The 11,828-nt window shown below is 46.8% G+C and overlaps 1 non-coding gene across 1 annotated transcript; it reads right to left on the minus strand.

Moving 5' to 3' along the window:
- Window positions 1-10,813: 10,813 nt before the first annotated feature.
- TRNAA-UGC lies at window positions 10,814-10,885 on the minus strand. Its single transcript has one exon. It is a non-coding gene; the product is annotated as a tRNA-Ala (tRNA).
- Between the last annotated feature and the right edge of the window lie 943 nt (window positions 10,886-11,828).

The following is an 11,828-nucleotide window of genomic DNA, read 5'->3' on the forward strand; positions in this document are numbered from 1 at the left end:
TAAATTAAAATGCAGAGCCCCCCGGACTGGTGGCCAGGACCCGGGCATTGTGAGTGCCACTGAAAATCAGCTTGCGTGCTGCCTTCAGCCCCCCTGCCATAGGTTGCCTACCCCTGTTCTAACTAATATTCTTTACTACTGACTTCCCTTTTCTTCCTTATATTTTATTTGGAGAGTGTTTCCTACCAGGGAGCCATTAGTACAGTCCAGAGCCAGCCCCATCTCCTATATCAAACTCTGGCTAGTAGGTATGTGATAAATGTGACGACTCTGCCTGCGTCTGTCAGCTGGGAGACACAAAGGTTCTCTCTTTCTACCCTCTGATGCCGCCTGGCTGCTCTAAGCTAGGTGAGGTGGGACTCTGTTAACATGTGCCTCCCGGAGCTTCCATTTACCTGGTGCTGCTGTTCTGTGAATAGTGGAATTGTGAGTGGGGCAGCAGGTACTGAGTGTTGGACTCTTGCTGTTTCAGGGGCCGGTGACCTTCGAGGAGGTGGCTGTGTATTTCACCAGGGGAGAGGGGGCTTTGCTGGACCCCACTCAGAGAGCCCTCTACAGGGATGTCATGCAGGAGAACTATGAGACGGTGACCTCGCTGGGTAAGGAGTCCTGTCCCCTGGGTTATTAGAAGCTGTGGGGTCTCTGAAGAACCTGAGTAGTAATAACTTTATACCTTTATTCGTCATACAAGTTTTGACAAGTTTCCTTGCCCCCCCTTTTTTTGCCTTATCTCCCACCCACTAGTATCATTTTTGGTCATGTGCCTTTTTGGTGCTGTCACACATTTTAAAATTGCATTGAATGTATCCTTATTGGCTACATTAGTAACTACATTAATCACTGTAGCTTTCATGCCTTTTCCTCATTTTAAGAGGAAAATATGCTGCCTGTAGAATTCTAAATTGAGTAAATAGGTGTGTGACTCATGCCTGGCTTGTGTGACAGTCAGATGAGCTCTTTTAGGAGAGCGTGTAATGTTGCCGTTCAGGATCCCATGGCTGAAGGGATAAGCGAGCTGTGGGAGGGACGGAGACGGGGGGTAGTAGATATGCCAGGAAATGGGGCGGGTGTGTGCAGGGTTAGAGCTAAGAAGCAGCAGGGAGGTAGGAGGCTGTGAGAGATGAGGAGAAAATACAAGACGCTCTCAAGGTGCCGGGAGGTGGTGCTGGCTGAGAGTAATGGGAAGAAGGGGAGGAGTGTGGGGGAGGGCACCCAGGAAGTGGGGTGGGTGGGTCAGTGGGAGGAGGCGAGGTTTGGGGATCTGGAGCTGTGGGGGATCCCAGACCTTTAACCCCAAATCCCTACCCAAGCCTTGTTGCTGTAGAGCCTCCACTCCAGTTTTATTTCTGTTCAGTTTCACTTTATTATACATTTTTTCCCCAAATATTATTATTTTAACACTTGACCTCCCTCTCCCGCTCATTACCCCCCTCCCCACATAACCTCCCCATCTCTGTGCACAGAGACCCCGGCCACCGACCCTGAGTCCTTGCTGCATCCTCCCGCCCAGAACAGGGCCCCTGCCCAGGCACAGATGGGCACTTGGTTGATGTCACAGGCTGGTACAGTCTGTGCAGTGTTTACACCGATAAGATGACACATTCCAAAGCCCTTCACACCCGTCGGGCTGATCTCTATGCGCCGATACCCTCTGTTCCCTTCCCAGCTCTGACGCCGCAGAGCCTGGCCTGTGTCCCTGTTCCCCTTCCCCCCCACCAACATTCGACATTCATGGGGCCTCATCTGGAGCACTGGGTCCAGTTTTGGGCCCAACACTCTTAAGAAGGATGTGGAAAAATTGGAAAGCGTCCAGCGGGGGCAACAAAATGGTTAGGGGGCAGGAGCACATGACTTCTGAGGAGAGGCTGAGGGGACTGGGATTGTTTAGTCTGCAGAAGAGAAGAACGAGGGGGGATTTGAAAGCTGCTTTCAACTGCCTGAAGCGGGGTTCCAAAGAGGATGGATCTAGACTGTTCAGTGGTAGCAGATGACAGAACAAAGAGTAATGATTTCAAGTTGCAATGGGGGAGGTTTAGGTTGGATATTAGGAAACACTATTTCACTAGGAGGGTGGTGAAGCCCTGGGATGGGTTCCCCACGGAGGTGGTGGAGTCTCCTTCCTTAGAGGTTTTTAAGATCAGGCTTGACAAAGCCTTGGCTGGGATGATTTAGTTGGGGATTGGCCCTGCTTTGAGCAGGGGTGGGACTAGATACCTCCTGAGGTCCCTTCCAACCCTGAGATTCTATAATTCCAATTTCCTTCCCCCCTCCAGTTTGACCCCATTTATAGAGTAATATTCTCAGCTATACCTTAACCAATCACTGTGCTGAAATTTAACTAACCAATTCTAACATATTGTGACATAATTCTCTAACCCACGCGTCGGCCACCTTTCAGAAGTGGTGTGCTGAGTCTTCATTTATTCACTCTAATTTAAGATTTCATGTGCCAATAATACATTTTAACGTTTTTAGAAAGTCTCTTTCTATAAGTCTATAATACATAATTGAACTATTGTATGTAAAGTCAGTAAGGTTTTTAAAATGTTTAAGAAGCTTCATTTAAAATTAAATTAATATACAGAGCCTTCTGGACCGGTGGCCAGGACCTGGGCAGTGTGAGTGCCACTGAAAATCAACTCGTGTGCCGCCATAGGTTGCCTACTCCTGCTCTAACCAATTATAAACTACTACCCTAATTAACTTACACCTGGCAACATTAATTATATAGCAGAGAGAAACAATTAGAGAACCAGACTGATTAACAATGTAAAAGTGGTGGCCATAAAGATAAAGCAATACAGAAATGAGGGTTTCACAACCACAACCATTGATAAGTGATTTCTTGCCAGACAGAATGCTATCAAATTAAGGTTTCTTTAACCATCTTAAGATCCGGACAGGATCGACTTCCTAACAGCCCAGTAGCACCTTATTTCAGTGTGACGGGTTTGGGATTTGAGGATGTGACCCTTCACTTCCTAGCTTATGGCTGCCCCTGCTGTTTAGCCAAAGGCCTTAGCCTAAGAACAAGGCCTCAGACTATCCTAGTGAGAGAAGGCCCAGACACAGGCAGACTGTGATTTTGATTCTTTGTTTTCATACTCCTGTAACTAGCTAAGTGATAAAAATACACCTAAGTTCTTAAAATATAGGCTTTGCAGGCAGGCCTGAATATCGCCATTCTAACAGAGGGTTCTACCCCTTCCCCCGTGCTGTGTCTGTCTTGTCTATTTAGACTGTAAATTCTTCAGAGCATGGGCCATCTACTATTCTGCATTTGTACTGTGCCTAGCACAACGGAGACACACTGTTAGTTGGTCCTTAGGCACTAAGGTAATGCATATGATTAATAATAATAACTCTCCTGCCACTTGGAGCCAAGGAAGCTGGTCTTGGGATGTTACTGCTTAAAAATGATCTGAGCTTAAAACCATGGACTATTCTTTGTGACAAGTATCCCACAAATTCCACTGACTTTCCTGGTTTTCTTTGCCTGGCATAGGGTTTCTAAATTCCAAACCTGATGTGGTCTCACAGCTGGAACGAGGGGAAGAGCCGTGGGTCCCGGACCTCCAGGGTTCTGAGAAAGAAGTGCTCCCGAAAGGTGCCTGCAGAGGTGAGGACTTGGTTAAAGCAAGTCAAAAATTGTCCATGAATACAGAAAACATTTGGGATGCCCTACAAAGACCCTGTGAGCTCTCCAAGTTCAGGATTGTTCCCTGCAGATGTGGAATAATTAGGCAGATGTCACTCATGGCTTCCCACCTATCCTGACTAACAACTGTCAGCAGATCCCTACCTGATCCCACTTTCCCTGCATGTTCTGGTGAAATGCAGACCAAAACTGATCCCTTCCTCTCGCCTCTGGGGTAAATCAGCTCCTGATAGGTTTGATCTCTCCTGCACGTATTTTGGTTTGTTCATCCCTTTTAAAATTCCTGTCTCTGAGATTTCCTTTCTCTCAGGCACAGGGAGTGACCTATGCCTGGATTCTCTCTGTCTCCCATCAGGTGATAGGATGGTACGTGAGAATGAGGAGCAGAAACCCCAGCAGGAAGATGCTGAGCAAGGAGCACCACGTGGGACGTTATCAGGAAGACCCAAAGGGAATGTTTCCAGGAGTTGTGCACTCCGAGAAACAGTAAAAGCCTCTGAGACTCAGCAGAGGCCAGAGGAGAACTTCAGTAGCCACTCAGACCTTATTACACATGAGAGAATCAACTTGGAAGAGACACACTACACATGCCACGAGTGCGGGGAAAGCTTCAGTCAGCGCTCACACCTTATCACACATCAGAGAATCCACACAGGGGAGACGCCCTACAGATGCGCTGAGTGCGGGAAAACCTTCAGTTGGCGCGCACACCTTATCACACATCAGAGAATCCACACAGGGGAGACGCGCTACACATGCGCTGAGTGCGGGAAAAGCTTCAGTCGGCGCTCAAACCTTATCACACATCAGAGAATCCACGCAGGGGAGAAGCCCTACACGTGCTCTGAGTGCGGGAAAAGCTTCAGTCAGCGCTCACACCTCATCACACATCAGAGAATCCACACATGAGAGACGCCCTACACATGCTCTGAGTGCGGGTAAAGTTTCACTGAGCACTCAGACTTTGTCAGACATTGTAGAATCCACAGTGGAGAGAGACCTTACACATGCTCTGCATTTGGGAAAAGCTTCAATCAGATGTCATTCTCTATTAGATATCAGAAAATCCAAATGGGAGAGAACTGTAAGAAATGCCTTTATTAGGGCTTCCCAAAGATTTGTTTTAAAAAAAATCACATTTGCTAATTCCAATTTAGTGATCTTTGCACCATCTTCACTGTGGTCTCTCAGCTCTGCCGGATGAGTTGCCTGCTTCTGACTTTTGCAGTTCACCCTTCTTTGGGGTCAGTCCTGTGATCTTTTCTATCAGCTCCTTTCCTTTTGACTTGTAGGAGCATGTGTCCTTCCAGCCAGGAATTTCATCACCTCCAGGTGGGGGAGAGAGGGTTACCTGTGCCTTACATCCACTAGGACTGTACATGGAATTGGCTGCTCAAGTTAGTGATTTTGGTGTAAAAAGACAATTATAGTTGTAGAGCAGAAGCAGCCATGCAGTGAACCGAACAGACAATGATCAAGTGATCTCTCTCCTGCCATCCATCTCCATCCTCTGACAAACAGAGGCTAGGGACACCATTCTTACCCATCCTGGCTAATAGCCAGTAATGGACTTAACCTGCATGAATTTATCCAGTTTTCTTTTAAACCCTGTTATAGTCCTAGGCTTCACACCCTCCTCAGGTAAGGAGTTCCACAGGTTAACGGTGCGCTGTGTGAAGAAGAACTTCCTTTTATTTGTTTTAAACCTGCTGCCTATTAATTTCATTTGGTGGCCCCTAGTTCTTGTATTATGGGAATAAATAAATAACTTTTTCCTTATCTACTTTCTCCACATCACTCATGATTTTATATACCTCTATCATATTCCCTCTTAGTCTCCTCTTTTCCAAGCTGAAAAGCCCTAGCCTCTTTAATCTCTCCTCATATGGGACCCGTTCCAAACCCCTAATCATTTTAATTGCCCTTCTCTGAACCTTTTCTAATGCCAGTATATCTTTTTTGAGATGAGACGACCACATCTGTACATAGTATTCAAGATGTGGGCATACCATGGAGTTATATAAGGGTAATAATAGTCTTATTCTCTATCCTCTTTTTAATGATTCCTAATATCCTGTTTGCTTTTTTGACCGCCTCTGCACACTGCGTGAGCATCTTCAGAGAACTATCCACAATGACTCCAAGATCTTTTTCCTGAGTTGTTGTAACTAAATTAGTCCCCATCATATTTTATGTATAATTGGAGTTATTTCTTCCAATATGCATTACTTTACATTTATCCACATTAAATTTCATTTGCCATTTTGTTGCCCAATCACTTGGTTTTGTGAGCTCTTTTTTAAGTTCTTCACAGTCTGCTTTGGTCTTAACTATCTTGAGCAGTTTAGTATCATCTGCAAACTTTGCCACCTCACTTTTTACCCCTTTCTCCAGATTGTTTATAAATAAGGTGAATAGGATTGGTCCTAGGACTGACCCTTGGGGAACACCACTAGTTACCCCTCTCCATTCTGAGAATTTACCATTAATTCCTACCCTTTGTTCCCTGTCTTTTAACCAGTTCTCAATCCATGAAAGGACCTTCCCTTTTATCCCATGACAACTTAATTTATGTAAGAGCCTTTGGTGAGGCTTTCTGGAAATCTAAGTACACTATGTCCACTGGATCCCCCTTGTCCACATATTTGTTGACACCCTCAAAGAACTGTAATAGATTAGTAAGACACGATTTCCCTTTACGGAAACCGTGTTGACTTTTGCCCAACAATTTATGTTCTTCTATGTGTCTGACAATTTTATTCTTTACTATTGTTTCAACTAATTTGCCCGGTACCGATGTTAGACTTACTGGTCTGTAATTGCCGGGATCACCTCTAGAGCCCTTTTTAAATATTGGCGTTACATTAGCTAACTTCCAGTCATTGGGTTCCGAAGCCGATTCAAAGGACAGGTTACAAACCATAGTTAATAGTTCCGCAACTTCACATTTGAGTTCTTTCAGAACTCTTGGGTGAATGCCATCTGGTCCCGGTGACTTGTTAATATTGAGTTTATCAATTAAATCCAAAACCCGCTCTAGTGACACTTCAGTCTGTGACAATTCCTCAGATTTGTCACCTACAATTTGGCAATGTTTATGCTCCTTTCTCGGATTTGACTTCCACTTTTTAAAGGAAGACTTTTTGTCTCTCACTGCTTCTTTTACATGGTTGTTAAGCCCCAGTGGCTCTTTTTTTTAGTTCTTTTACTGTGCTTCTTAAATTGGGGTATACATTTAAGTTGGGCCTCTATTATGGTGTCATTAAAGTGTCCATGCAGCTTACAGGAATTTCACTTCAGTCACTGTACCTTTTAATTTCTGTTTAACTAACCCCCTCATTTTTGTATAGTTCCCCTTTTTTAAATTAAATGCCACAGCGTTGGGCTGTTGAGATGTTCTTCCCACCACAGGGATGTTAAATGTTATTATATTATGCCGTTTATTTCGAGCAACTGCAGTTATTCGGGAGAGTACAGACAGGCAGAGTTTCCCCTCCCGAGGTAGGTCTCGGTTAGATAAGCAATTAAGGCAAGCATTTATACCTTTTGTGACATACAGTAAGGAGCAACAACTGCATTTTGTTTGTACATATTCCTTTCTGATAGCTTACTTCTCTCAGCAATTTCTGCTACAATCTGCATTCTATTCTTATCTAACACAAGGTCGAAAACCAGCATCTCTTACAGTTCTTTTCTGCTCGCCCACGCCCTGCTTGGAAGTCTCCCGTTATTAGCTGTTAGTTAGCCTGGTAAATATCAAGTCCCTGAGAAAACACAGTTATACGAAGCAAAACAAAATCACAAATAGAAATGTCATTGGAAATTCAAAAATTAAAAAGGAAAATGCAATTCCCATCACTTCATTGTATCTGGGCCATTCCTGTATCGAGAGTACCCGCTAAGGGCCCTGTGTGCTTATGGGAAACCTGGAGGAACTCATAGCAGAGCCTGAACATGAAACTCAACTGCTCCCAGGTGCCGCAGTAAAACCCTTTCCCTGCTGTGATGTTGATGATTTTATGAAAATATGCTAATGAGTGTGAATATAATGTAACTGGAACATGTTTCATGCAAAAGGTCTCTTAAGCTTTGTAATGATACTGCACATTATCTACTGTGTGTGTTCAGCCTATTTGTATGAACCGATCATTCCTGTATCTGAAGCTAGAAATATGAACTATAACTCTGAGGTCCTGTTGTAATGATGCAAAGTGTGGGCCATTAATAGTGGTTTGGACTCCTGATGGCTCCCATTAACCAGGACAAGTGACTGGAGATCGCTCTGTCCTGCACCATCTGTGAGTCAGGCCAGGAACAATGAAGGCTTGGGGTCTCACAGGGCATGTGACCATGTCACCTGGTACAGGAATCCATCTTAAACCTGGGGCTTTTCCCCAGGAGAGAGACAAAAGATTCCTGCCTTGTACCAAAGCTGTTTAAGGGGGTGGAACAGAAGAAAGGTGGCTGCAGTCATGAGAAATCCCCTAGCTACCACCTGAGCTGGAACGAGGACTATACCAGGTGAAAATATTGGGCCCAGACAAGAAATAAGTCTAGTCTGCAAAAGAAACTTATTGGAAGATCTCTGAGGATGAGATTTTATCTGTATTGAGTTTCATACTGTATTAGTCTTAGACTTGCATGTTTTTGTTTTATTTTGCTCTATGGAGAATACAAACGCCACAGAGAAGGAAAAAGTTAATGCCTTAGAAAAATCTGTGTCTGTTAGAGTGTCTAGGAACCACTCTCCTATAGCTTCTTTTCTCTGATTTCCTTTAGAAAATCTGAAGCAGGGAGCAGAAAACCATTGTCTTTTCTGAGGTGTGAGCTCAGGACCTACTGAGTATGAGACTGACATGCTGCCAACTATGCTAAGAAGGCCCAGGAAAATGTTTAGGCTCAGTGCATATAGGATCCTCCTACAGCAGTGACTGGAGCAGGGAAGGAACTGGAAGAAGCAGAGAGATCTGGTGCCCACAGACCTGTCCTGGCATCTTTCTCAGCAGCAAAGAAATCAATTTGCCCTTCCAGTGAACAATCTACTGGAACTAATGGCAGCACAGGGGGGATGTTTCTAAAGTATGCACCCACCTCTACATTTTAGAACTTACTCTCCTTTTTCTAGTGTAGCACTTTGTATATGAATTAGGCAAAACAAACTACACAGGTAAGAGAAACAAGGGCTTGAGAGAAAGCTTGAACTCATAACCCCAACAGATGGCCCTCTGCACTAACCAGTTGCACCCCTAAAGATGTTTTTTAAACACATTTGGGAAGCAGGCAGTTATCAGTCTCTGTGGTTCACACCTTTGCCTGGTAATTGAAAGGCTGCTGGTTCAAACTTAACTCAAGATGCGGCCTTTCAGCGATGAGACTCCAGTGCATTTTAACAGGAAGAAAATCTCTATTCTGGCTTTGCCCCATTTGACTCCTTCTGCCCATCTTCTCCCCCTCCCCCAGTCTCTTTCCTTCCCCACTGGGGCCATGCAGAGAGGAGCCCCAGTCAGTCTCTGTCACAGAGTCTGTATCCCATAAAGGGAGGGAAGGTTTACTTTAAAACATTGATAATGGGGAGGGGAGTGGTGCGTGGTTAGGGGGAGACAGGATGGAGAACTAACTGGGGCACAGAGAGATTCCCCCAGATTTGGGAGATCCCCTGCTGCCCCCCCATCAGCCAGCTGTGAGAAGAACAACTGTGGGGGTGGGGGGTCTCCACATGCTGCCCCTGCCCCAACTGCCAACTCTGCCAACTGTGGCAATGGGAGCTGCGGGGGTGGAGTCTGTGGGCAGCAGTGCGCAGAGACGCCCCTGGCCCTCCAGCTTAGGGGCTGCGGGTTGCTTTCGGGAGATGCCTGAGGTAAATGCTGCACCCCTCACCCTCTCCTGCAACCCCTGCCCCAGCCCAGACCCCACACCTGCACCCAACCTCCCTCCAAGAGCCTGCCCCCCACACTGCCTACTTCACCACAACCCCCTGACTGAGCCCAGACCCTGCACCCAAACTCTCCCAGAGCCCAACCCCTCTCTCTCCCACACCCAAACTCCTTCCCAGAGCCTTACACAGGTGTGTGGGGCAGGACTTGGTCCCATTCTGGGCACCACCAAAAATTATACAAACCTCCTGCACCTCAGCCCACACCCATGCAAGGTTTGAAGCTTTCGTTGCTTAAATTCCAGGATGCGGAGGGATTTCAGCTCCCCTTTGCCCAGAGGGAACCTTCACCCCACTCCTAACCAGGTTCTTGTCCATGGGATCACTGTAGGGGGGCTGGGTCCCTCGGTGTCTTTTCTCTGTCTAGGTGCAATAACTGGGGGCATCTGAGCACCCAGGACCTTCTGTGGGGCTGCCATTCCCCTTCCCCTTCTGTGGTCCCATCTGCCATTGACTCCAGCCTTTTTTCTATCCATCGTCAGCACCATCCCAAGCCAGCAGCACTCGCCTCAAAAAGACAGAGTCCAGTGGCACCTTACGGACTAACAGACATATTGGAGCATAAGCTTCCATGGGTGAATCCCACTTTGTGAGATGAATGTAGTGGAAATTTGCAGGGGCAGGTATAAGTATGCAGGCAAGAATCAGTCTAGAGATAACGAGGTTAGTTCAATCAGGGAGGATGAGACCCTCTTCTAGCAGTTGAGGTGTGATCACCAAGGGAGGAGAAACTGCTTTTGTAGTTGGCAAGCCAGTCACAGAATTCCCACTCCATTCATCTGACGAAGTGGGGATTCACCCACGAAAGCTCATGCTCCAATACGTCTGTTAGTCTAGAAGGTGCCACAGGACTCTGTCGCCTTTTACAGAGCCAGACTAACACGGCTTCCCCTCTGATACTCAAAAAGACAGTGTCCCCTGCTGGGAGTAAATCACTGACCTCTCTCTACCCTGCCCCTCTGTTTCCTTGCCTCTCAGGCTGTGCAGATGGGACCTTTCCCTCCAGTGCTGGAGGATTCGCCCTTCTCATCTACCATTGTCCCAAGCAGCACAGCGGGTGGGAATCTTAAATGTACCGCGGTGACATAGGAGCAGAACCCCCCCAGACCTTCCATGCAATTGTCACTTGCCCCTCACTGAGCAGGACTGAAACTGGTGCAGGGAGACTGGTGGGCCACATCCCCTCTGGGCATGAGCAAAGCAGCAGGGTGAAAAAATGATCATAAAGATGCTGGGGATTGAACCCAGGGCCTCATACATGCAAAGTATGTGCTTAACCACTGAGCTACATCCCCTAGCAGGTTGTGTTTGCTATGGGTTACACTCAGAGCCCTCCTGTTTCCAGAGCATCCAGTGACCTATAAGCTTCACAAGAAGCCCATTCCCCTCTCTGAGGACCAATCCTGCTCTCCTGGAGGTGACTTGTTCATAGGGGTCACTTTTCAGCAGGGCCAGATTCTATGTGTGGGGCAGAGAGAGTGGGTGCCCTGGTCTCAGGGTGCAGAGATACACTCAGCCATCTCCCCTGCATTGGGTTGGGGGTGCAGCAATCCCCTGCTGCAAGGTCATGGTGGGGGATGCTGTGAGCAGCTCAACACCTCACCCTAGTGGCAGAAGTGGTGTGGGGAGCTCCAGCTGTTTCTAGGATCTGCTAGGCATTTCCACCTGCCTGTAAACTCTAGCTTTCCCCAGCACATTCACTGCGGTGCAATTGGGTCACTGTTTCCATGGCTGAACAGCAAAGAATGGCTCCCAGTTTCCCTTCTATCGGCAGCAGGATTAGCCTGCGTCAGTGGTTAATGAGGTGGATCTAGTTGTAGATTGTTATTCATTCCCCACCTTGACAATTCACACAGGCCCTTTCCCAGGCAGATTCCCAGCACCTCAGTGATCCTGGTAGCAGGGTTGGGTCCTGAGATTTTCAGGGTTCTTTTCCCCTCCACCTGGAGTGAACTCAGCTTTTTCCCCATCCCAGACAATCCATGAAATAGCAGCAGCATAAAGAAAGAGGAGGGAACATCTCACGGCCAGGGCTGGCTGTGCCCAGAGCCCCCTGCTTGTCCATTGTTTCCATGGAATTTGGCCCCCTGCTTTGCACAAGGGACAGAGAAAGACCTTGCTGTTCCTGTGTCTGTGCAAAGAAAATTGTGCTTCTGTACGAAAGAGAGGCGGGAAATGGCCCCATGATGGGGCAATAGCCTCAGGGTTAAGAGCAAAGGACAATGATGGGAAGGTTCA

The sequence above is a fragment of the Mauremys reevesii genome, linkage group 14 (genome assembly GCF_016161935.1).
Source record: "Mauremys reevesii isolate NIE-2019 linkage group 14, ASM1616193v1, whole genome shotgun sequence".
Taxonomy (NCBI): Eukaryota; Metazoa; Chordata; order Testudines; family Geoemydidae; genus Mauremys; species Mauremys reevesii.